Source organism: Cottoperca gobio, chromosome 6 (assembly GCF_900634415.1).
Source record: "Cottoperca gobio chromosome 6, fCotGob3.1, whole genome shotgun sequence".
NCBI classification, from domain to species: domain Eukaryota; kingdom Metazoa; phylum Chordata; class Actinopteri; order Perciformes; family Bovichtidae; genus Cottoperca; species Cottoperca gobio.
This window is the reverse complement of record NC_041360.1, coordinates 21,075,455-21,102,231: the sequence shown is the minus strand read 5'-3', so window position 1 is coordinate 21,102,231 and position 26,777 is coordinate 21,075,455. Positions and strand designations below refer to the sequence as shown.

General features: G+C 41.9%; 3 non-coding genes across 3 annotated transcripts; all 3 read right to left on the bottom strand.

Moving 5' to 3' along the window:
* Positions 1 to 263: 263 nt before the first annotated feature.
* On the bottom strand, positions 264 to 404 carry LOC115010330 (U4 spliceosomal RNA). The gene has a single exon (XR_003832444.1). It is a non-coding gene; the product is annotated as a U4 spliceosomal RNA (small nuclear RNA).
* Positions 405 to 1,348: 944 nt separating this feature from the next.
* LOC115010329 (U4 spliceosomal RNA) lies at positions 1,349 to 1,489 on the bottom strand. The gene has a single exon (XR_003832443.1). It is a non-coding gene; the product is annotated as a U4 spliceosomal RNA (small nuclear RNA).
* A 958-nt stretch (positions 1,490 to 2,447) lies between these two features.
* LOC115010331 (U4 spliceosomal RNA) lies at positions 2,448 to 2,588 on the bottom strand. Its single transcript, XR_003832445.1, has one exon. It is a non-coding gene; the product is annotated as a U4 spliceosomal RNA (small nuclear RNA).
* Between the last annotated feature and the right edge of the window lie 24,189 nt (positions 2,589 to 26,777).

The following is a 26,777-nucleotide window of genomic DNA, read 5'->3' as shown; positions in this document are numbered from 1 at the left end:
TTATTTTTAATTTCTCCTACGGTGTTTACCAAATTCTGATTTATAAACTTGCACTGACTATTTTGTACATTTCTGCTACTACCACTATTGCACACATATATTTCTTGTACACAATTTATTTATTTGTATTTTATAGAGACAAAAGCAACTTCCTTGTTTGTGAAATTCTGATTCTAAAGGAGTTTCTCCACAAAGGAAGGTGTATATAAAGATATATCAGAACTCAGGTCTCATTAAGTCATTTTATTTGAACAATATATCAGTCTCCTGAGAGACTGTCAAAAATTGCCGTCGCCGACTATATTGCAAGTCGTCTAGGCGGGGTATTGGGTAAAGTTTTCAACCAGCAATAATCACGCCTCGGATAAACCTCATTGGCTACGATACTGCCACTGCGCAAAGCTAACGATCAACAGGCACCAGGAGCGCATAGTCTCCAGTCCACACAACTATCTGTTATGGTGCTAAATGGGTGCGGTTTAAAGTCTACTCATTATAATACATCTTCATAGTTATAAACCATGTTATCCCCTGAGAGAAGTCATGGAGACTTTACAAATGCATCTTCATAAATGAGAAGAGTACGCATGGAAAAGACAGGATATATGATAAGAGACGTGTACTGAACTATAATCCGAGAACTATACGGCAGGTATGAGATGTAACGTGTTTTATGTCACTTTGTGGTCAAATCGTGTAGTAACTTGTTATGAATAAGAATAAAACCCCGGACAAGCAGACCAACATAAAAACCTATAACGTTAAATAAATGCACAAGTTAGAAAAAAAAAAAAGTTAGAAGCGGAAATGACGTTCCCTCTGGTACGTCTTTGTTTTTAGTCCCCTCACTTCCGCCAGACGAGAAAGACGAGTATGTTTAGACCGTGACATCTTTTATTTTTTAACTAGTTATCAGTCGCATTTTTAATAGCGAGGGAAACATGTAGAGACAACAGAACATATCAAAACCTAACACAGTGTCACGACTACAATGCCCACAAGTACAACACTCATTGGAGTTACACTGAAAGAGCCTAAAAGAAATACAGAGCGAAGTGTCGAAATAAAATACTGCATTACATTCCGGGGCATATTTTATAAACTTGCACTGACTATTTTGTACATTTCTGCTACTACCACTATTGTACACATATATTTCTTGTACACAATTTATTTATTTGTATTTTATAGAGACAAAAGCAACTTCCTTGTTTGTGAAAATCTGCTTGGTAATAAACCAAATTCTGATTCTAAAGGAGTTTCTCCACAAAGTTAGGTGTGCTTCACATTACAGAGATATATCAGAACTCAGGTCTCATTAAGTCATTTTATTTGTACAATATATCAGTCTCCTGAGAGACTGTCAAAAATTGCCGTCGCCGACTATATTGCAAGTCGTCTAGGCGGGGTATTGGGTAAAGTTTTCAACCAGCAATAATCACGCCTCGGATAAACCTCATTGGCTACGATACTGCCACTGCGCAAAGCTGACGACCATCAGTCACCAGGAGCGCATAGTCTCCAGTCCACACAACTATCTGTTATGGTGCTAACAATGGGTGAGGTTTAAAGTCTACTCATTATAATACATCTTCATAGTTATGTATAGTTATAAACCATGTTATCCTGAGTGAAAGTCACTACCTAATAAAGACTTCTAAACAAATTAAACACACTATACATCACCACAATGGTTATAAATGTAAATACAAGTGTAATAATAATCACAGTATTACCCTCCGGAACTATAGGCTAAAACGAGTTAATTTTAAATGACGGTGTGGATTCATTTGTGATCACTCATCAGACTCACATAATATCACACGCAAGCAAAATAACTCCACTGAGTGTACTTTGGAACAGGATATCAGTCTCTTCAAAAAATTCAAATCAAAAGTCGTCTGGTCGAGGTATTAGGTTAACTTTCCAACTAGTAAAACCCTCCGAAGGGGCTGCATATCCCTCTGATAGGGTTTAACATGCATACAGTTGAATTACTGCAAAGGAAAGTTAGGCTACATACAAATATTACTTTCATTATTACAGTTTGGTTAGGATAACTCCATTAACTTGCAGTCGTGAGTATGTTTCATAAAACTATATCCAAAATACAAAGTCACCTCATAGACTTCCTGTATAATATTTAAGATAAACAACTTTACGTAATTGTTGTGCAACATGTGCAGTAGGCTACAATGTTAGAGTACAAATATATAAAGGGCAATACAAAATAAATATAAACCAACAACGTTATAGGTAAGTCACTGTTCAATACAAATATCTAATAATCAATAAGCATGAAAATCCTGTACTTGGGAGCACAGCATCTATATTTTGCGATCACCCTTAAACTATAAACTGCACTTGAAACATTGAAGTTACCGGATACCTTAGCATAACATGATTGTTCGAGAGTCTTCGTCATTATGATTGATACACGTTATGAGTCTCCTTAGAGACCGACAAAAATTGCCGTCGCCGACTATATTGCAAGTCGTCTAGGCGGGGTATTGGGTAAAGTTTTCAACTAGCAATAATCGCGCCTCGGATAGACCTCATCGGCTACGATACTGCCACTGCGCAAAGCTGATGAGAAATATGTATGTGGAAGGTAGTGACTCCGCTACATACGTAGTTGAGTTACGGTACGTCCACTTTGTTAAAGACAAACCACGCTGTCTTCTCAGCACAATCGAAGACATATATTCTTACAACCTATCCTTTATTTTGTATTATTTTGTATTTTGTATTATTTTGCTTGTTTTAGGCTTAAATTCATTTAAAACTATCGCCGTGCAGCAAAGCATCATGGGATATAATGTGCCATATTCTCATTGTATTGTCAGCCCCACTTGAGTGTACAGTTTGTGTTCCTTTATAAACACATACAAACGTTAATGTTGCACCCATATTAATTATATGACTAAATAACACAGTAATGCGTTTATTTTAAACGTTTGAGAAAATAGAAATGTAAACGGCGACAGTCTACGGTGGCCCCTTTGACCGAATTTCTAATCGCGAATTCCTGTTTGGGGGAGCTGACACACAAGCACTCGGATGAAAACGGGTTTTAGTGTCCTAATAGAAGACTGCCATTGTCGTGTAAAGAAATAGGCTATGAAATATGGCATGAATTCAAACGCTTCTTTTCGAGCAACAGCATTTTATACGGCTTCCTGCTCATTATGGCTCTAAGCCGTCCCTCGACAAAGTTATGCTTCTGAAACACCACCAGATGTCAGCATAGACAAGGATAAACTTTCTCTACTTTACCAGTGAGGCCCTGTTGATTTGAAAAGTAACAACATATGTATTTATTAACTACTTTCAGACATACAATTAACGTTAAACAATCTTAAAACGATGAGGTTCCAAAGTTAACGATGCCACAAACTGTGTAGACTATTTTGAACTTTTCTCACCTGCTCGCTGCTCCTTTACAAGTCAAGTCAAGTACAACTTTAAAGACGAAACACTTGATCGTTGATTCAAAGAGTTATATCCAAAACATAGAGTAACTCATCCACACAGGGCGTCCAGGACGATGAATAGCCACATTTGCACCTTGTCAGTACCTGCCAAGATAAAGAAAGATGCTCTAGTCTGCGGAGATGCTGACCTAAAGTTTAACAGAAATGAAAAATAGCCGGACCGGAAATTGATTAAACGACTCTTCACTTTCGTATCTTCACTTGTGTGCTATATAGTTATTTAATGGATCACCTTTCAAAATATTGCCGAACCAAATTCTATGTTTGCAGAAGCCCATTTATTTTAAGCACTGGACCAGAGGCGACTTCAGACAATCTAATATCCCTGAGAAAGACATAAACTGCACTGTAGCAGTCGTGATTCATGGTTTTTGCCAATAAATAACCTGCTGAAGGTATTCATATTTTTTCACCTTTATCTTTTCATATCCATGTCTACCACTTTCCCAAAAGGTTATGCCATATGTTTCAGAAATGCAAGATAAAATTGAATTGAAATAAACACCTAGAATCCTGCACAGATTCACAAACGCAGTTATGATCTCGGGATTACCTAAAATTGTAACGGAAATCCTAAAACTAATATGAGATTATTCCTTGAGGATTATATCAGTGAGGGTTATATCCTCGGGGAAAATAAAACTGCTTTTACTGTTGTTTCACTCTACATTTGTTAACATTTATTTACACTATTTCTATTATTACACTACGTTTGTTATTGCACTACCTGTTTGTAACGTGTCTTGTCCTGTTTTTGTATCTTGTTGTTTTCACTTTATGGTCATACGTTCATTCTCTTGTTTTGCACTGGGAACAGGAAAACACAATTGTATTCCTCTATGTACTGTACTGCACTGTACACAGATGGATGACAATAAAGTCTCTCTTATCCCTCACCTATTATTGTTTGAAGATGGATATAATAATTCAGTAATAGTAACAGGGATGAACCAGATTCATCAGTTGTCAAATCCTCTTGTAGCCAACCATCAGGAGAAAGGATGCCTAATGGGGGATGTCTGATACTGTACGTGTATTTTGATCAGGCCATAAGCCCTTAGTAATGATATGCACACTGTGTGTTTGTGGTTTGACACATTCACTGTGGATATTAGAAGCCCTTTCCCTTGTTGTGAAGCTTCAGTGGGATAATGCAGGTGCTTTTGGGTGCTCAGCAGATAAGCATTGGCTTGCCAGGTGTTAAAGCTGCCTGGGCTGACACATTAGACCGGGATTTGCTCCTGCCAGAATGTCAGGCCAATGAGGTTCATGAGGTAGGCTTGGATCACTGTCAGGGACAGGTAAGTATGAAGATAAAGGGATTACACCATGTTTGCGCAAAGTAATCTCGAATGAATCCTGCCAGACTCTATTTCATCCTCACCTGGAAAACACAAATTTCTCTTTTCTCAACCCATGAAACACATCACATGAACAGAGTTAAATTCACAGGATGATCCCTTTAACCTGGCTTAGAAAGCATTTGAGGGCACATTGGGGTTATGGTCATTTAACAACTGTGACAGTAATAATCTCTTCTAATTCTCTAAGGCACCTGATTACTTTTTTGTATTAGTATTTTCTACTTTATCTCCAGCTCTGCCCAGTGAAGCGATGTGTGGGATTTTCACCTGGGCCGTGCCATAAATGAGATCCAGTATGGTGGTCCCTCACTGCAAGGCTTAGATTTGACCTGTTGAACAAATAGGACTCTGAGAAAGCAGTCGAAGTCCCTTTGGGCTGTGCCTCTCCGCACTGGTTGGCTGAGAGATGAAAATAGAGTGTAACAGATGGCTTAGTTGTTTCCGCCAGTCAGCACAAGCTGCTGGGCAGCGCACATAGTACCATGCCATCCAAAAGGGACTCAGTGGGCTGCCCACAGTCTTCAACATGCTGAGAGCTATTTTCCCCCTCAACCATCAATCACAGGCGTCAAAAAAGAGAGAGAAAAAAATCAATGTCGTACATCTAACCTATCTTACACCATGTGGAGCAGCTCATAGTAGGTGAAGTAAGACTCTTTTGGTTTGGGGAAATTGTAATCTTGTCAGTAAAGTCTGTAGACTGTGTTTGTGCCAACTAGGCTGATCCAGCTTAGACCACACAGCTTTCTCCCTATAATCACACATTTACAGACCTTGTCAAGGACACACAACCTCTTTGAATGACTGATATTACTGAATCAATGGATGGGATGGATATGGTGCACAATTTGTGTAAAAGTGTGTGCATGCGTGTGTATTTGTTTACCTGCAGGCCATTACAGTCCATTGTGTATTTTCAGCTACATCTCATCATCTGGTTAAGAGCATTTATTGATGCTGAGAGTCCTTCTGTTGCCTCTCAGAGTTGGGCCACCTGGACAATACAGGATGAGCTAGACAAACTGTGATTAGATTGTGTTATGAGCAGGGAGAGGAAAACAATGACATTTTTCTTGGGTAAAGTGACAGCTCAGCCAGTGCAAGGAGACATCTGATAAGAGAAGACAAATATTGCTCATGATGCCTTTTAGTTTATCCCTGAACTTCAAGGCCAAGACACAGTGTTACATCATAATTTAACTCTTCAATACAACACAGCAACACGTATATACGATATATACATTTCAATTGTAAGTACGGTATGTATAATCTCTATACTCAACCAGCATCTTTAAACATCAATCATCTAATTCAAATAGTGTGTCTTTATCTCTCTCTCTGACACACATGCTTGCAGACTGTTCACACCAACCCACACACTGCTGCCATCCTGCTATTCCCAGTTTGTGGTTATTCCCAGACTGAGTCAGAATGGCACCATAAGCCTATCTGTCCGTTTTATGCCAAACCTGATGTCTCCTTGTTGCACATGCCTTGGCGGAGAATCAGAGCCCTGCATACAGTAGCCATCGCTCGGCTGCTCACACAACCCTCCCTCCCTCTGTAATTACTTACAGTGTATAAGTCATATTGACAGCTGGAGGCAGACTTTAGGTGTGGAAACCATTTGAATTAAAGTTTTCCTTTCGCTGTAAATAACCTTTCTCTGTCTCCCTGGTGAGTCTTTCTTTACACCTTCATCATTTACCACCATGACAGTTTCCTATTTGAGCTGCTCCATCTGTTATCTCTGTGTCTTTAGGTTTGCCACTACAGTATATCTGGCAACCTTCACCTAGTAATACAATAAATAACAAGACTGATAGATGCTGACAACACAGATGCATAGCAAGAGCACAACCAAGGGTACATTTGTAAGAATGTGTAAATTAATACAACAATTTCCCTTTTTTTTTTTACTGAACTGAATTAGATGCATAGAGATATCTATTATTAATATCTCCCGTGTTGACGTTGGCCTACTGTAATAGGACCAATGTGTAATTCCAGGCTACCTGCGCCGAGGAAATGGGGGTCAGTATTTCACCTCTAAACTGGGTCCATACAATCTCTAATATTTGTATTTTAGTTGTAGTAGTTTGGCATATTCATTGTATTCTAATTTATTATTTATAGTGTGTATTGCATTTACTCCTGTGTAATGCCTGTCAGTCAGTCAGCAGGGCGAGAATACCAAATACATCGACCAAAAGGCTGAAACTCTGAGAGCTGGTCAGAAAACACTGCTATTTTATAATCTTCACGTGGGGCTGATCCATTTGTGTTTACTGCGCACTAATGTTAACCGGTGGATGTAGTCCGTGTAACGTTACGTTAGTTTGTTTATTGGATTAAATCCATGCCAGAAACTAGAAAACGACTACTTATTTGTGTTGTTTTTCCGGTGGCGGCGCAGCTAGTCAGTTAGCATGCTAATTTCAGTAGATATCTCTGCAGCATGATACAAAGACGTCTTTGACATAACGTCAACACTGTTACCTCTTCACATATTTGAATGTTTTAAGTTTAAATTCTGGCTTATTTTATAAATTGAACCTTTAATAATTATGTGATGGGACTGTAATGCATTTGTGTATGAAAGCCAAGACCAACTGGTGTATGTTATCTACCAAATGTCATATGAATAACACAACTTCATCTGTGAAAGTCTTAGTTATGAATCAATGCGCTGAGACTGCATACACCAGCTTTATCGGTTAAATATTACCCAAATAGTTCCCAAACTAAAACCCTACTTTCATTTTTAAATGTAATATCTATGAATATATGTATATATCATCTTTTGCAATGGAATATGTTCTTAATGATATTCAGATATGCCTCAGTGTCCTAATGGACTTTCTAATGATGTGTACACTTGATAACTGATCTTATTAAATTGGACTTTATGCTTATAATCAATTCGAAACTGGTTATGTAAAAATGCAAACTTTTATTATACTATATTATTATAATGAGAAAAAACCATTCAGAAACAAGTCATGCCTCAATGCCTTCTGTACAACACATATATGTATGTTATATATATTGGATCATATCTGCATAAGTGTATGCGTATGTACAGTTTTGTTATCATAATATAAAGATATACATTTCTTTGTCAGCAATCAATAAAGTTCTTATCTTATCTTATCCTACTGTACAGTATCTGTCACTATGTGACTATGGACTAGGGACAATGGATATCAACTAAATGCAACTTAAATAGCTACACGTGGTGAACTCAGCATTAGTACAATATAACAATACAATATTGATACAAGATTTACCTTTTTGATGGTTGTAGAGTTGTTGTATTAGATTGTATTTGTGTTTTTCACAGTAGAGATGGATACACAATGTGTAACTAACAATTAATCCTGTTAGCAACACTTTACTTTAAGTACCCCTATTTAGAATATTATAGATATTGAACAAATGGATTATAACACACTATTATGTAGTTGTAAGCAAACACAAGTGTTTGTTAATACTACTACCTCTCTTCTACGGTTGGCACTCATAAGTGGAGGCTGGTGAATAAACAGATAATGAATGATAATACAGTAAAGCACAGTTGTAGATGTGTCTTCATAGGATAAGTTATAGATGTTGACAAATAATGTACATTAATAGACACTTAAAATGTCCTTATAGCGGCACACAACTACATCGCAGAGTGTTATAAACCACTGTGTCACCTTCCTGCTTGATAATGAGGTTATTAGTTGATTAAACAATACAAGCAGCCACCAACAGAGGGCAGTCTATCCACATGACAAACTGACTGTGAACTATGAACCTTGAAACTGATATGACCACTACATCAGCATGGACAACTGAAACTGCTGTGTCATAAATGAGGTTGTATAATGTGTTGAAAGTCAAAACATTTTACTGTCTGGACCTTCTGAGGGACACTGTATGACAAATGGTGCTGTTTGACACCGCCATGATAACAGATCATCACTATTCAAGCAACATAAAGGCAAGCTGCAGGAAGATATAGGCACATTGATCAAAATGTCATCACATGTAGGCTATCTAATAGAACAAAGTGAATTTCTTTTCCACTTTAGTGACTTTAAAGAGCTTTGACTTGGCCTCTCCTGGCTACCTCCTGACATCCCCTGGGCTAACACGTTCCAAGACTCAGCATTACTCTTTAGACAAACAGGTTTGGACATATTGAACTCAGACCCAAAACAACTCGGCTCTACCCGCCACAATCCACTCTCCCAGCTCTGTTTGTGATTGGGGAAGTGTTTGTCTCTCTCACTCTATCTCTGGGTGTCTGTTTGCTCGACACTTGTCTGGCTTGGCCTACTTTCTCCTTGATCTCATCAGTCAATGTGAGGACCTGTGAAGGCCATCTCCCCATCTTGCTCTGTGAATCTCTGCCAGCTTCATGCCTGTGTCAGCAGTTAGGGAATGACTCACACCCACGCAGTCTCCAGTCTTCGCTCTGGGGCTCACTGGGCAAAAGCAGCACATCTCCCCAAACAGACAGCCTCTTTTACATGCCAATATATCACTCACAAAAGTGACTCCCAGCCACACAACAAGGCATGACACAGAGCCACGAAACTCAATGTGCCAAATTGCAGTGGTACATGATATTAGGCTCTAAGGCAAAAATAAGCTATTCATGTAACCTCTTGGGTGATGATGGAGCCAATCACGCTTGAGTAGTACTTACACACACATATGGCCCATATCTGAAATCAGAGCAACTTGTAGCCCCTCGCTGCATGAATGTATCAAAGAATCTGTGCATTTCTTACTTAAAAAGACCTAAACATCTGGCTGATTCAAAGCTTGTTACACATTCAAACGGCAATGAAAGATTGTTGCATTTTCTAAAACTTAGCTTGACTAAAGAGCTTCAAAATTATACTCCTTGTGATTAACGATTCAGCAGCCAAGGTACAGTGAGCACACCAATCATTTGGATTATAATGACTACTAATACGGCTCTTTTAAGAATGTAGTGAAATGAAGCTCAAATATAAATAAATGAGGTGGTGGTTGCTCTTGAAAATATTTTTTAAACTAAGCAATGTCCCCAAATTCCCTTTCCCCATTCATCTGTCTTCATTTGCATGCAGTATCAATGATTTATTTATGTTTTATTTAGATGTTTATTTGACAGGGAAAGTGCAGCTACCATCATTACATTCAGCAACTGAAATATAACAATTGTAGTGACAGCTCATTCACAATTATTGTCCCTAGATGGGCTTTTACATAATTTAAACCAAATAGCTAAAAAGTACAGGAAGAAAAACTGTTCAATATAATTCACATTATACTGTTCACTATCATAACTGCACAAACACTGGGACATAAGAGTAAAGTAACCATGATCAATGTGACACTACAATTAGATTAAAGCACACTTAATGAACCTCAAAGGGTCAGTTTTTGGTCAAGAATTGTGATACAGTTTTGTTTTCATTTGGTTTGAAGAGAGCGTCCTGCTGCCGAGGCTTCTGCTTATTTATGATGCTCCAAGGATAAAAAAAATACATTTGAAAAACTCAACAGCAACATGTCTTTCTCTGGATAACTGACAGACCTCCATGTCACTGGAAACGGTTTCCTTCCTCAAACAAAGTTTGGTAAAGCAGTCCATAGTGAGGTCTGTTGATTGTCCTGAGTAAACACAAGATTGTTTATTAATAGAACAATGCTGTAGGGGATTTTCAAATGCCATTTTTCATTGTTGTGAACCTTCAATTAAAAAGGCTGCAGCTACCATAAGTCATGTCTTTAGTATTGTTTGGGAGAAGGTGGGTGACAGACCTGAGAAGTAACACATAGTGAGGATTTTGAAGACACATTGTAATATCTTAATGTCTTTCAAATACTTTTATTTTCAGTAATGGTAATGGTATTATGGTGTCAAACATTAATTAGTTGTGGTGGGGGGAATTTGGTGCCTTGGGCTCAGTATTTCTAAATTACTGCACTCCAGGTCTTTTTCATGGAAGACATTTGGACTTGTCCCAGTAAGACAATACAGAAAGGTAAATAATACATTTAACTGAGGCTGAATTCTTTGTAGCTGCATCAGTTTCTGGGTCCTGGTATTGTGCAAGCTGGCTCACTGTCATGGCTTAGCCTACTGGGAGACTTGAATACAACAGAGCCATTGTTTTAATGTTAGTAACATTGTATAAGTGTTTTTCCTACTAAGTCAAACATATCTGTTGTGGGGAAAATACATAATGTGGTATTTTGATGACAAAGGTCTCAGCAGCTTATATTTCCAAAGTATCAACCAATAACATTAACATGTTTTGTACCCTGTATAATCTCTGTTATTTCTGTGATTTGGGTGAATTTATCCTTTTAAGTTTTCCCAAAGTTTTTACACAAGTTGACACACGAGTTATTTCCTGGTACTGAATCCACATATTTCAGAGGAATGTTTCTTTAAAAAAAACTTTTTTTGTGGTATGATTTGACATAATTATGTAACTAGTCTATGTATAATCTGACGGGGCGGGAACGTTAGGGGAACTAAAACTATTAGCCTACTTTTGAACATGTCCTTGTCAATATAGCTTATGTAGCCTGTAACGACCTGGAGGAACCACCCCCCCCCCAGAACCCATGTTGGTTCCGGACCGCACTTTGGGAACCACAGCGCGGGGCTGCTACCACACCGCTCCCACCGCCCGCGGAAATATTTCGGTGCGTCGGCGAACAGACGACACAACTTGTTTCGCTTTCCACACACTCTTATTCTAGTAGTAGTGCCGTCTCCACACACATACAGTGGTTAGTGGGTGTGGAGTGGGAGGGGAATTATTCTTTTCCGTACCCGGTCGCTTTGGCTCATCTTCAGTGCGCGCTTCTCTCTCTCTCTCTCTCTCTCTCTCTCTCTCTCTCCCTCCCCTCCCTTCCACTCCTTTTTCCTCTCCTCCCTCCGTACAACCTCCCGGTTCCTCAAACGCGATGACAGTCAAGGCCAACGCGTGAGCGGATCCCACAGGTGTGTTGCTGCCAACTGAAGCCACGGATCCTGGAGACTCACACACACACACACACACACCTGGAAATTACCATGTGACTCGGCACCTGGGCGTGGAGAAAGTCCCTGATATTCTACCAAGAGAGTCTTTTGTTGAGGAGTTGCTCGGGTCGCCTTTCAACGGGAATTGACAAATCGGTCAACCTAATAGCCTGTGTTTTCTACGGAATAGTGCCTTTCTGAAACCTCACACAGGACGTGTGAGGAGAGTAAAATGTGAACTTGATCACGGACTTTCTTTTTTTTTTTTTTTTTTTTTTACCATTTCACCAGTGGACTTGTGCAACAACTCTCTTCGCTGTTTTTCCTCCAAGGTGAGTTACGGGGAAGGGTTGTCTCGCAGGAAAGTGGGGTTGGGACTATTTGCGACAGCATTTAACCATAGTATTAATTTCAAACCCCGGTGCATATGAGCATCAAGTTTTGATAGCCTATCATACGCCCTATCAATATGGCATGGAGCGTAAACCGCCTCTAATAACACCGCTGCCCTTTTACTGTTTCATTTATCATGCCACTCCGAAGTATTGCATTTTTCTAGATATGTCCACTGCTAACAAATATGCTTTATGAACAACCAAAGCATAAGAATAAGAAATAAGAATAAGCATGACATGCTTTGGAAAGACTGTTAAAAGACAGAAATAGTATCTAGAGCAGTGTTATTGTGCAGTAATTATGAAACGCTTATTGGTTGTTATGATTTCTGGGTGCAAAGTTGTCTTACTGTTAAACTCAAAAGCAGTGTGTGTTTGGAGAGAAAACAACAACCCCCCCCCTGTTGACATGCTCTTCCCCAAACCATTTAATCTCAGGAGCATTGCAGCCACAGCTTCTGCCCAGTCACCTCACAAGGAGCCGTCTGTCCCCTTACAAAGGCAATTTAAGTGAGAAATGAGCATGTGGACTGTGTTCCTCACCTCTGGACAGTAGGCTGTACATCAACAGCTGAGAGGACACAAGTAGCAGTGTGCATTGCCTCTTGTTTGCGTTTCTTTTTTCTCTCTTTCTCGTTGAGAACAAGGAGACAGAAGCACTATTCATGTCCTGTTGAATCTCCTGTGCAGTTCTGTCAGTCTGTATCTCTCAGTCCCCGGCTCGGCCCTCATCAGACCACTGTACTGCCTTGTTGTCTTTCTAAATCGTTCCTTTTATATTTGCAGCCCCTGCCATCTTCCGCCCCGCATGCACAGACCCACTGTACATAGGATGTTCCATCTCTTGGGGATTATTTATATTAGATAACATTATACAAGCAGTTTTATAGTGGGATTGGATTAGTGCAGGCAGGAGGCACGTGGAGGCAGGAAAGGTGGCTGCTGGTGGTAGTGGTGCTGGCTGGAAGGGGGTAAGAGCCGGGGGTCAACCTCCAGTCTCCCGACTGAGCAGGGATAGTTTTCCAAGAGATGCCATCTGCTCACATGGACACACACAAGCAATTGAAAAGCAAGCTGCTTCCTTGTCTGTTTTTTTTTCTCTCTCTCTCTCTCTCTCTCTCTCTCTCTCTCTCTCTCTCTCTCTCTCTCTCTCTCTCTCCCCCCTCCCCCCCACACAATGCTTCATTCAGGGTTTATCTCTTCAACTTTGAATAAATAGAGACACCTTATCTGCGCAGAGGAGAGTGGTGATAAATGCTCTCTCCTGCTTCCCGCAAGGGTGAAGAAGACAAGTGTACCACACTTCTTCATCATAGATGCTCTTTTCAGGGCAAGTGAATAGGAGACATTTCTAATTCAGGTCATGTTAGTGTTTAAAAACAATAACAAAAGCGGAATGCAAACTTCTACACGAAACTGACAGACAATTTAGATTTTTGGGTAATAGGCCGCTGGCTCTGGAAATAAAACTATGGTGAGATCCACTTCAAGTATTCTTAAATCCAGTGAAATAGCCTCTGACCAACTGAGAAACTGAGGTAGTGAGCACTCAGCTGTTAAGCTTTTAAATGTTTTGGGTGCGCAAAGTTCATTGTGTTCTGTTTTATTATTGCACAATTATCTCAGATAGCTTGAACCATGTCATGTGCTGAAGCATGTGCTACATTTTAGAGAGCGCTGTAATATTTTTGAGGTCAAATGAATTTGAACTCATCCTCGGTCTCTTTTGTTTCCTTTTCATTGGATTACTGACTTCTGTCATTTTCATTTTGAAAATAAAACCATAATCCTCGTACGCGACAAGAAATCCCATGCCTCCTGTCTGCAGCATACAAACTGAAAAACAGCACTAAACAAACTGATACATGAATAGTGTTAGGACCGTTAGTTCATTGCATGTCGTTCATTTTAAATGACTACTTAATCTCCTTCCTGTCTCTACTAAAAAAAAAATGTAATCTCATAATCATATTCGGATGTGTGTGTGTGTTAGACCTACTTTCACTTTAAAACGCTGTCTGTTATGCACTGTTTGAACATCATCACTCCACTGTGGAATGGACTTTGTAAACGTACTGGTCATAAAATAGGTGTGGCGCACATGAGAAAGACCCATATGCATTACCTTGTACCTCTTCCTTATCTAAAGTACACGTAGACTTCAGGGAAATGTGGGCAGATGCGTGAAGGGCGTGTCAGCTTGCCATTAGATTTCCTTCAGATTGGAGATAGGCTCCTCTTTTCTTGTCTTGAGGATTATCAAATGATAAAGGGACGTCATGGTGAGGTGGATTTCTGATCTCATTTCCTCCGGGGTTTACAGCTGCCACGCTTGTCCTTGGACTTCATGGCCTTGTCCTAAACTCTCCCCTCAAAAACTTTCCTTTCTTTACCCCACCCTTTTGCTCCAATGTGGCTTTGTTTGTACTTCACACACTGAACCCTCGCCAGTCAACACTTCTCCCTTCAGTGTGCTTGAGATCGGTGATAACAAAGCTAATGTATGAAAGACCCCCCCCCCCCCCCCCCCGGGAGCATGCTATGAGGATGGGCTCTTTGGAAGAAGATGGCAGTCCACCTCATACAGCTTTAAATTCATTGCAATCCAGAGTTAACCAGGTCTGTCCACAAGCTTCCAAGCGCTTCGTTATTATGGTCAGGTTAAGCTCAGCAGGGTGTACTTTTACCTCCTTAAAAATAACCGTGACATGTTCTCAACCCACACCGTCTTTCATCTCATGTCCCTGACCGACCACACTATACACTCAATCCATCTCGGCTTACTTTCTTCTGCACGCCGCTGCCAACACACGCTGGTTTTCCCCCGCTGCTGCCCTCAATTCTACCTTTAACCATTGTGACTCTTCCCTACATTCTCACTGCGAGCGTGAGTAAGAAGAACATGATGAATATTGTAAACATGATCAGACTCCTGAAAGAGAGAAATGATTCATGTGGGGAGGGAGTTTCCTTAATTGCTCGGTTGAGAGGTTGTGGGCAGGATGTTCTGCACGAGAACGGAGACATCCTAATATTTCTTTAAAAGAAAGAGAGCGATAGAGAGAGCAGGGAGCGAGAGGGGCGGTTGACGTGATAGGAGGTTTTGAGAGGTAGACTGCTTCTTGGAAAAAAAAAAAGTTAGCCCAGAGGAAAACATGCTCTCCATTGCTGTACGAAAGGCATTTGGTGTGGTTTTGACTGTCAGCAGACGTGAGGTTACATAGCTGAGGACTGAACGGTAGTGATGGATACACAATACAGACATCTGCCTCAGTCTCCCTCACCATCTTCCCCATGGCGGCTGAACTGACAGCTGACACAGGCTGACACTCATAGTATCATAGAGGCTTTTGATGCTACCTGCACACTGGAGGCCCGTCAACCAGCTCAGGACACTGGCAAAAGTTCACACCCAGCCATTTCAGCCGGGCACCACAGAGGCAGGTATCTGAAAACTAATCAGCAATGATGAGAGTGAGGGGGTCACCTTGATTTCCTATCCTGGGAAATCTCAGTGAGATGCTTTCTTCTCAAGGCTTGTATTGGCAGCAGAAAATAGAGCAGGAAACTAATTTATTTTTTGCTTTGGTAATTGAGTCTGGCACGTATTGCTATCAAAATGCTATCATTTAAGCACTTCAGAGGGACGTTCGTTGCGCCTGCTTCAATCAGTGTAATGCTACGGGCTGATGTTTAGTCCAGCTCCTTTGCTTTATGATGTAAAGACGATTCACAGATCTCTCAGACTTTAACATATCGAAGATGAGTCGACACTTCATTTATGTGCAAATTGAGTGTGCCTGTGTAGGATTTGGCAGCGTGCTGCTGATATATCTTTCTGAGAGAGATTTGGGTTTGAAATGGATTTAGGCTTACTGTAGTTGAGGAATAATGGAAACTGTATGGAGCCACTTATTCCACCTGTAATGTATTTCCACTGCACTTTTTGTTCGTAACAGCGAGTTGCTCGATGTTGAGTGCCATTTAATCCTCACTAAGAGCACCAGAGGGTGCAATTCATTTTTATCCAAGTCATTTCTCAGTTAATCCTCAAACTGACCAATTAACTTCTGCCAAGATCATTTTTAATTATCACCTCCGCTTTACAGCTAATATGACATCCAGCTGGTTTATGTTAATATGGTAGTTGCAATCGAGTATTGGCTCTTTTTTATTTTTTTTGTATGCACGCTGGGCGGTTAATTATGTAGTACTGAATGTGGGCCTCAGCCAGGACTGGCGAGTGACAGATGCATGAAGGGTCAGTGCACTGGCGGCAGCTGGAGATGAAGGTCACACCAACCTGGGAGAGCAAAGGGGGAAGATAGTGTGGCAAACTGAGGAAGACATAGAGGGATGGTCTGTGACCGTGTAACTTCATAGAAGAGATAAATGATCCTCATTGATTTAGGAAGTAACTCACTTGCAGGAGTTTGACTCTGAGCAACCTTATTTTAAATAGATGGTGCTTCAGTGTGTCTCAACCAAAAACGGCCCATTTTATTGTTAAATGTTTACCACTTAAATTTCCATATTGCAAGCAACTGCTATTTTTGTGACTTTGAAATATGAAAATGATAGATTACTGTGTGAGAGGGCCACATTTAAAAGTTTAAGTGGTATGAAATCTGGCAGCTCCTTTATAGTTCTTTTTAAAACACAATAATATCACATTCTGTAGGAACAATGTGCTCTAAAATAGAAATAGCAACATTAGATCTTGAGGAAACATATGCTGTCCTTATTATCTCTGGCATCTGCTGAAACCCACTGGCAGCTGGAAATGGACATGGGGGGGTGGCAGCACTGCTGGTGGTTGGGTGTCTATCTCTTTGCTTGTCTGTTTTGATCACAATTTGAAGTCAGGCACGATTTTGCGGGGGAAATATTAGATGATTTTCATACATGCATACCTATGTTTACCTTTGCAGGCCTTTTTTTTCAGCACTCAATTGCTATTGGTCATTTTTAAAATGAGACCTCATGCTGAGTTAATGAAAGGAAAGTGCAAAGCAGAGAGTTCACATGCAACTGTGTTTTAAGATGTTTCTCATTCAACTGCACATTACACAAACACAGGCAGTTCATATGCATCTATACTTCTTCTACAGTGTTATTATCCAGCCGGTATAATACAGTCTATAGGTAAGGCTTCCTGCCTTTATTACGTTCCAAAATTAAATGGTATTATGAAATGAAATCATTTCTTTGTCAGTGTCATGTCCTTGTCTCTGTTAAATGAGGTGAATATCGTGGCCTTTCAGTAGCCTATGATCCAAGAGGGACCTATTAAAATCTGTTCATACAGCAATTGTTAAAGTTACTGGGAATCTAGTTAAATGCCACTGGCTCTGTTGCTTCTCATCTGTAAACTGACGGACCATTTTAATGTGGCAGCACTCTCGGCAGAAGTAATAACACCGCCAAAGATTCTGCCTTAACCTTAGAGGCTGACATTTTGTAGTGACACTGGTCGCTAAAATTTGTGGATTGCTAATGTCTGAGTTGGGATTACCTAAAATAACACTGATGTTTTGAAAGATAAGTTTTAGGGTTTCTTTATTGATCCCCATAGGGAAATAAGTCACGCAGTGAAGCAGCAGAAGGCTACAGCAAGGGAAAAAGACATGTAGAATATAAGCAGAAAAACAAATGCAAATCTGCAATGAGGCATATCCAGAAAATGATGCAATAATGTAATAAAACGATGAAAATACTGCAGTTTAAAGGTTGAGCATTGTGACATTTAGTTGCATAATTCTTTGGAGAGCAGGCATGCAGGGCATTCGTTTGACTCAGGCTTTTACTTTGGCATTGACCTTGTTGAGTTGGGGCATTGTGGCGGACTAAAGGCAGACCTGTAGCGTACACCGTGACGTGTCGTGATCTAACAGGAATGTTAGCTATGCCTGCTCAGCCAACCATGACCCTTGTGCTGGAGCAATGTGGAAGTACCCACTGCCCTTGTGTTAATAACTTCCTGTTTATGCTAGTGTCTCTGAACATACTGTCGAGTTCCCTTCATCAGCAGAACGGAGTCTCTTTTTATCCATCGTCCTGCGCTCCACAACTGCTGTTGAATCTTTATTTTTATTTTTTTTACTTTATTCCACGTCTTTTCTTACTCGGTGTGTCTCTAGTCTAGGTGGATATTAATCCTAGTGATTCAAACCTGCCTGGGGCTCGGAGCTGTCTTCTGAAATGCAGATCTGTGGAGGTGTCATCATAGCTCTATGTCTTGGGTGTCTGCCCTCCAGCCTCACTCTCCTATTCACGCAGCCGTGATGACATGCATTATTCCTCACTGACTCATCTGAGGCTGCCCAGTTTTGGTATCCCCTCTCAACTTTATATGCGAAAAAAGGAAGTTGTTAGATATATTTTATGCTGGTGTCTGCAAATCACGTAGACATGGTATCTGCATTTTTCTCCCTTCTCTTGCTTAATCTGTATACAGTGAGTCAGACATGTGATGGTAATGCACTTGTGCTGCTTGCACGTAATTTTTTTTTCCTGTGACACTCTTGTTTCCCAGTGTTCCTTTTTTCACAGATCTGTGTTTACAGTCACTCTAAACTCGGTTTTCAGCCTCTAACTAAAGCAAATGACAGGCCTAGGAGAAATGACATCAGAGTCGCAGCCACATGCCTCTGTAAGAATGCCTAAATATTTACAGGCTCTCATAACACATGCTAGCCTACCACTCAGCCTCCCATTTGTACAGCTTGTAAGTTTTTAAGCTCAGCCCTGTGGTCGCGTCCTTCTTCTGTAGCTACGTCTATTCTACGTCCTGTCTGGGCTGATCCCACGTCATTGATCCCTCCGTGGAGCTGGGCTCTTTAATTACAGTCATTAGCCAGAGTAGATCTGCTGCTGGGGTTAGAGAACCTTATTACCAAGACCTTGTCTTTTTCCTCCCCACACTGCGAACAGCTTAATGCTGCTCGCTAGTGCGTTCTCTGAAAACAAGCTGCAGTTACAATGTTTACAGAAAACGGGCTGCCAAATTGGATCCCCAAATCACACAAGTCTCACCAGGAGACATTTTCTCCTTCTTCTTTTATCCTCTTTCAATTGGTTATGGAGGAGATGTGTGCAGCTTTCCAGTAACAGATTGAAGCAAAGTGGGGTGTAAGAGGCCATGTCAGTGTGGTGCTGCTTGTTGACTGGTGGACCGATGCAGACTGGTGGTGTGACCAGACCAGAGTAGCCATTTATCCATCCTCTCCAGACCTCCATTAAGATCTTTCTGTAGTCCTCCCTGTTGAGATCTCCAGTTCACTTCCACCGACATGTCTCTCCTTCTCCGCCTCCCTGCCAGTGTTTTTATTTTTAACTTGGTTCTGTTCTGTTTCACATCCAGTCCCTGTTTTTGTCTGCCGTCAGGATGTCATCATGCATTCCTTTGTGTCTCTTGTTTAATTAGTCATATGGAGTTGGTCTCCTCTTTGGGTAATGGAAAAAAAATAACTTGCATCTTGGTCCCATTGGGTTCTTATGTGTCTCTCCACCTTCCGACTTGAAAACAAAACATTATCCCCCTTGAGCAGCGTGCTAAAACCGCACATCTGTTCTGCACATAAGATATAAACAAAACAAGTCCTAATTACCAAAAAGAAGGGAGATTAAATATGGTGTAATTCCAAGTGATAAAGTGTCTTTTCTTTATGGCAAATCTGATTATATCGGATTAAAGTGACCTAGTATTTCATCTACGTCTGCAGTGTTGTGATCCACAGGATCTTTGTTAAGCTTTGCCCCACCTTTTTAAGTTCTGGTCCATTAAATATTGATGTTGTGGCTCAATAGCATATGACTATATTACATTACATCACAGGTCTTTTAGCAGACGCTCTTATCCAGAGCGACTTACATTGAACTAAGTACAGGGACAGTCTCCCTGGAGCAACTCAGGGTTAAGTATCTTGCTCAGAGGTACAATGGTGGCAGCCCTGATATTGAACTCCCGACCTTCTAGTGTTTTGTTTGGAAGGCGTACCACTAGGCCATCGCCACCACTATAAAGCTGTTTGTTTGTCTTTGTCTTATCAGTAAGGTTAGCATTTGAGACGCTTGTCATGGGGATGTGTCTGTAAAGCTCAGGCAAAGAGCAGCATGACCTGGCTACAGACTTTATTTTTTTAAAGAACTAGGTAAGCCTTGGAAAAAATAATGCGGCGCGAACACATTTGGTCACGCTGTCCAGTTCCTCATGCCTCCTGTGGTTGGCCATTTTAGGAAGTGTTGAAAAGTGTTTTTTTAAGGTGCCACAGCCTCATGGCAGGATACAGTCCTACCTTTGTCTAATGGGGAACACGCACCTCACGTCGGCTGATGTTGATGTTAGTAACGGAACCTGAGCGAAGCGAGACCCTGTATTTCAGTGCATTGTTAGCAGCAGCAGAGCATCTGTGGAGCTTGGATGAATAAAAATCCCATTTCCTCTCTGTCCATTGGTAGTATTAAGAGCTGAGGATTGTGCTGTTGCCTGAGTGCCAATGAAAAAGCCACTCAGTGTGTGAGCAGTTAAAGCTCTCTCAGCGCAGCGAGGGTGAGGCCTTCCTTCTGTATGCATCACCCCAGTCAGCTTGATCGATTCACTGTTTGCTCTGTCTTGTGTGCGAGCTCACACTGCCCAAAGAAAATAATTCGGACTTCGACCAGTGCAACCTGCTTCCCCTAGGCTTCCCCAGCACACACGCACACAGATATACATGTACAGCGAGTCCACAAACAGTCTGTCTTTTAGCCTAAGGGCGCTGGACAGAACCGGGCGTGAATCCATGAATTCCTCATAACACAATCTGTTTGCCAATCAATAATTCAATTCTATCTGTGAGCCAGCATGTCTGGATCTAATCTCACCTGTACCTCCCTCAGCCTTCTCTTAACAAGGTAGGTGTCGTGTCCTTGAGCTAGGCTAAGCTTGTGTGTGTGTGTGTGTGTGTGTGTGTGTGTGTGTGTGTGTGTGTGTGTGTGTGTGTGTGTGTGTGTGTGTGTGTGTGTGTGTGTGTGTGTGTGTGTGTGTGTGTGTGTGTGTGTGTGTGTGTGTGTGATTAGTGTGCTTTAGTTAGTTCTCAGGCAGTGCTTGTTCTAGTCCATCGTTGTGTATCCACTTCCCTTGTGCATGCATGTACATGCATGAGAGCCCTAGGCAATCGTGGAATTACAGAGAGCTCATTATTTCAACTGTTGTACATCTCTTGTGTCTTTGTGTCCACAGCAGTGTGTGAATGTAAGTGTCCATCTACAGTTGGCAAAGTTGATGCGGGTTTGTGTGTGTGTCTGAGCTTATGCGTGATCTCTCTCCAGGCGGTCAGATGAATCAAAGGCATGGATCTCATTAAAAGGTATAGAGCCTGTGGAGAGGTCAGCGGCTAAGTTCTCTGATTTAGCGGGCTCCGGTGGGCTGCCTTGGTGCTGCCAGTGGGGAGGGGGGTCCCCTCATCGACATGCCTCTCATCCCTCTCCAGCTCACACCTGGGGGGCAGTGTACCCAACACTCTTTTTTTCACTGCATGCCTCACTCCCATCTGACAGGGTCAAGGACAACACACAGGGGCACGGATTTACCCCCAGTCCCCATCGTCTGGCCCTCTGTATTTCCCTTCATTCTATCACGGCCTAATGGGCTGCCTGCATCCCGTTCTGTTTTTATCCCTCTTTGAGTGTTTTATCAAAGGCCACATTCAGTTTCCATCCCACTGACAGCCTCTCCCGCTGCATATCAAGCTGCACCAATCGCCCGACGAGCAGCTTTCTGGGTCGTTAGTAACTCGTTCCAGGGCCTGGGCTCCTATCAAAGCCAGCAACCATGAACCAGGGATGACTTTCAGCCAAGGGCAAAGTGTGTGCGTGTGACTGTGAGTTAGAGAGACAGGACGCTTCTGAAGGTTGCCTGACTTTGGACAGTTTCTCCCTTTCCTCTGAATGGTCTTTCTCTTTACTCTCGCTGTCTCATCCCCTGTGTGCCTCTCAGTTTAATGCCCTTCCAGATAAAACAACGCCAGTAAACTTCCTCTTTGTTTCTCTCCTCTCCTTTGCCCACTGATAACCACGTTATCTAAAAGTAGGTCCTGGCAGCACTCCCTGTCTATTCACTCCCCCCACTCCACCCATCACCCTCCCCTCTCCTCGCTCTCTCCTGGTATGTTAGGGTGCATTGTATGTAATCTGTAGATGGGGGGGGGGGGGAAAGGGGAAAGGGTGTGTGTGTGTTTTTTTGTTTTTCTTCCTTTTCTTTTCCCTTGCTGCCAGAAGAGAAGGCAGCGGTAGCGTTTGTGGGTGGAGGGGACTGGCGCGTATCTGCTGACTGTCACTTCCATTAAGTGTGCTGTCCTCAACTGCCTCCCCTATATGCCCGGACCAGGCTCTCAGTAAGCCAAGGTCCCCTTTTGTTCAGTGTCCAACCTTTGTAATCCACAAACCCTTCAGTCCACAGATATTCTGTGGTAATTACACTTTCTTTCTGTAAACTTTTCCTACATGAGTTTGTCATAGTAGTTTTTAAAAATGTGTATATATCTATATCTATATCTCTATATCCATATATACATATATATAGATATATAAAATACAAACGTATATCTAATATATGTTTGTATTTGTGTGTTTGTGTAAGGTTTTTGCATCAATTTCCCCCGAGAGAGGGATAAAATCACAACAGTACACAGTGCTTCTGCTGCCGCTCTATTCACAGTCTCTGTCCCTCTCAGGCTCAATCAATTAATAAAGCTTGGCCTTTTTTTTGGAGAAAACAAATAAAAATGCTTGGTTTAGGGATTGTCTCGTGTGCAAACCACTCTCCCATTTTTGTGTTTGTTTACATATCATTGAACGTCCTGATCCCCCGACAACAGCGCTGCCAAAAACATAGGCCTCAAAGGAATTTAGTTTAGCGCTGTGCAAGTGCCTTTTCTAAAGGGCAGTGCTGCGCCTCTGGTTGTCGAAGTCTGTTTAGCAGAATAATCAGTGCGTTAATTAACAAAAGTCAGTTCAGAATATCAATTATAGTTTTCCTCTATCTGCAGTCATGTCACACCAAGAAACAATTATGAGCGATTGTCTCTCGCTGGTGATAATTAGTTACTTTGCTTATAAATTACACTTTTTCTTCCCATAAATAGCTCCCCCTCCTGCCCTTCACTCCCATTCATGGTTTCTTTTTCTCTTTTTCTATTAATGACTGGCCTTAAGCTACCCATTCCCTCAAATCATGAGTTTTTGAGTCTGTCTTTGAGTGTGTTCTGTTGAAGAGAGAGGGCAGTGTGTTTTCACTCAGAGAGCCTTAGGGCCCCGCTAGCATTTTCTCTATCTCATCCCAGTCCAGACATGCTCCTTGTTCTGGTATGACAAACATCTTCACCCCACTCGCTCAAACTAGAGCTGTGTTTTGATGGCATGCAATCACTGCCATGCACACACTTCATTCACTCACACTTTGATACCCATTCCGAGTCTAAATCTTTCTCCCCTTGCTTTGTGTTTATCTTTCTCTCATTGTCAAACACCCCGACACAAACACTCTTTCGACTCTCCTGCAAGTCTCAGAATATCAGGCTCTGGTGTTCCTCTTCTTCGCTGGCTGGGGTAATGACATGGTTGTGGCCCTCACTGTGGTGGCTGTGAAACAACAGATCCGCTTCACAACCGCACCTTTCTGTCTGTTTATGTGGGGTGATGGAGTGTGTGTTGTCATCTGGAGGTGTGCCATCAACCTTAGCCTCCCGAAGCAAGCAATGATGAACAATGTTTTGTTTCACCTCTTCTCTTTTCATCCCTTATTTCTTTCTCGTCTGATTGAAACGGTTGTCGTGTTTTCACTTCTTTCCAATGTTTGGAAATAATTTGTCATGCTTGATTGTCACTGAGACATGACTAGAGTTTGGATCTCTTCCAGGTACTGCAGAGTTTTGTTTTTGCATTTTCCGGTTGGCCTGTCCAGAGTGTCGAAAAGGGTGCAGTGGAGCCAATTATAGCACTTGGTTTTGTGCGCAGTAAGCGTAGTGTGGCGGTAGTGGGTGTGATGTGTTTTTCATGGGACTGAGCCAGTCACAGATGTGAAGGCTTGTTGTTTTTGGTGATTGCAAATGGTCAGTATGTGATAGGTGGACAGTCCACTTGAATCTGTGTCTGATTGTTAAGATCAACCACCACTCTAAGCCAAATGGTTTCCCACCAGTATTTTAAATCAGTTTGTTTTCACACAGATCTATAATTGAAGTGAGAGATTGATGAGATTTTTTGCAAAACCCAAAACAGAATAAAAGGCCTGTGCTGTTGGGGCTAAGTGCCTGTGTCTCCATCCGTTCGTCACATTGCTCACAAGCTTTGTCTGGTAGTTATATCCCAGCACTAAGTGGAAAAAGAGAATTGAATAACCCTGAGTTTTCATTTCCCACACCCATAATTGATGCTCTTGTTGTTTGCTTATTCACAGTGGGGGTTGAAAGCAAAAACTCATCCCCTAGAAAGTATTCTTAGGATGTTATCTCCTGAGTAATGAAACGTCCCTTCTTCCCTGTGTTTGGACCCAGTGTGTAATGCTGAGTTTGGCTCGGGACTGTACCATAAATGATATGGCTAGGGCCATTAGCTAGATCTTTGTCTGTTCGTACTGCTGGCCGTTCCTGATAGCTTAAGTGCTTTCTGCTTATTAACCATACTGTCATATGCTCTTTTGTAGGGAAGCACATTAATCTAAATGCTCGCAAGTGCATTTTACAGCAGCAAACATTAAATCACAAGAGGCGTGATCAGCTAAGAAATGAATGAGAGAATGCCAGTACACTAGTTTTTGCTTAGCCCAGAGTAGACTATCGACGAAGTGATTTGTATTCTTGCTGCCTTACAGTCCCCTGCCCTGTTTGCAGTAGCCAATCTGGACAGGGGGTTGTTATCAGAGGGCCTGAATGAAACAGCTGCCTAGCACTCGTCACCACAGCTCCGTTCAAGTCCTTCTACGCCTTTTGAAAATGTTGTGTTCTGCCCGTTGTGTCAGACACACTGCTCGCTAATGGCTCCTGGCTCTGCTCCAACCTCATCCCGCATTCTGAAACCTGGCTTTAGTTGCATCAGGCCCCCCTCTCACAACTAGGAGACTTACCTGGATCATGCCAGCCAGCAACAAGCCTCTGCTAGGGAAACGGTTTTACACAGTGGTTGAGGCATTTGGAGGATAAGCCCTACCCCACGGACTGCTCTGAGAGGGCATGGCTAGCACCTGCCACTGCTAACACGCTAATATTTAGCGACGAGAGGGTTTCAGCAAAGCCCTGTGGGTAAGCCACACCGGATTTTTCACTTCACAAACTAGCTTGGCCACATTTGAAATGGCTTTTCCTACTGTTTAGGCTTTGCCCTCTCCCTGCCCTTGACTCCGGGAACTGCTTTTGAAATCAAGTGCACGTACAGACTTGTCAGCTCCATGTAGCCACTAGCAGCTAGCCTAAGTACATCACCCTTATCTGTGATGTCACTTGCTTCCTCCCCTGTCCATGCTTGTCTGAGCCAGGTCATAAGCCCCCACCCCCCCCTCTCTTTAGACCTGTCTGTTTGGCTGTAATGCAGCCTAAGCCTTTTGTTGAGAAGGGCATTAGCCTATATTTGTGGGCATAGGCGCTTTGTCATCCAGACCTGGGAATGTCTGCTCCAGATGGGTGATTAGTCACTACTGTGTGTACGTGGCTTTTAGAGAGCTGCTGATGTGTGTATGTGACCTAAGATCGGAGTAATTACAAGACTATGAGATCGACAGCCTAAATGAAGATAAAACACAGGCACTTGTATTGCTTCATGTCATGCGCATCTGTATATGTATGAGTGCACGGATGCCTGGTTCTGTGTGTTTATCATCTAATAGCCACCACCACCCGCCCTTCCCCTGTACTCGCATGCCCAATGCAATCTCATCTCTACCTCTGACTCGGCTAGCTGGGCTTCCATCAGCGATTTGGAGTGTAGCTCTCATGCCTGTAGGCTGCCGTAATGATAGCTTTTGCAAAAAAAAGCCCAGCTGTTTGCTCACAAAGTATGAGAATGAAAAGTGGAGAGGAGGAGGCAGAAGAAGAGGATGAAAGTGTCACTAGCCCCCTTTTGTACAGCTGCAATCTCATACAATTTCAGGGAGTAGACCTAACAAAAGCAAGAACACGTGCACTATGAAAGATTAATTGGTTACTGTTCGCTCTAACTCTCATCATCACCTGCAGAAACGCGCTGCCTGGTGTTGGCGAGGATAACTAGGAACCATGGGGAAAGGCGTTTTTCTCTCTCTGGTCACTGGCTGACAAAAAGTTTCCGAGATCAAGCTACACCAAAGTTAGAAATTGAAAGGGAGATGCTGTTGTTTTGTCCTCACCTGGTCTAGTTAGCGCGGTGACGGCTCATCAGCTGGCACTGATTGCATTGTGGACATGGTTAACAGCCCATTTAGAGGATGTGTGTGTGCATGTGTGTAAGTGTGCATAGAAGTGAAAAAGCGTGTAACATTGTGTGTGTGTGT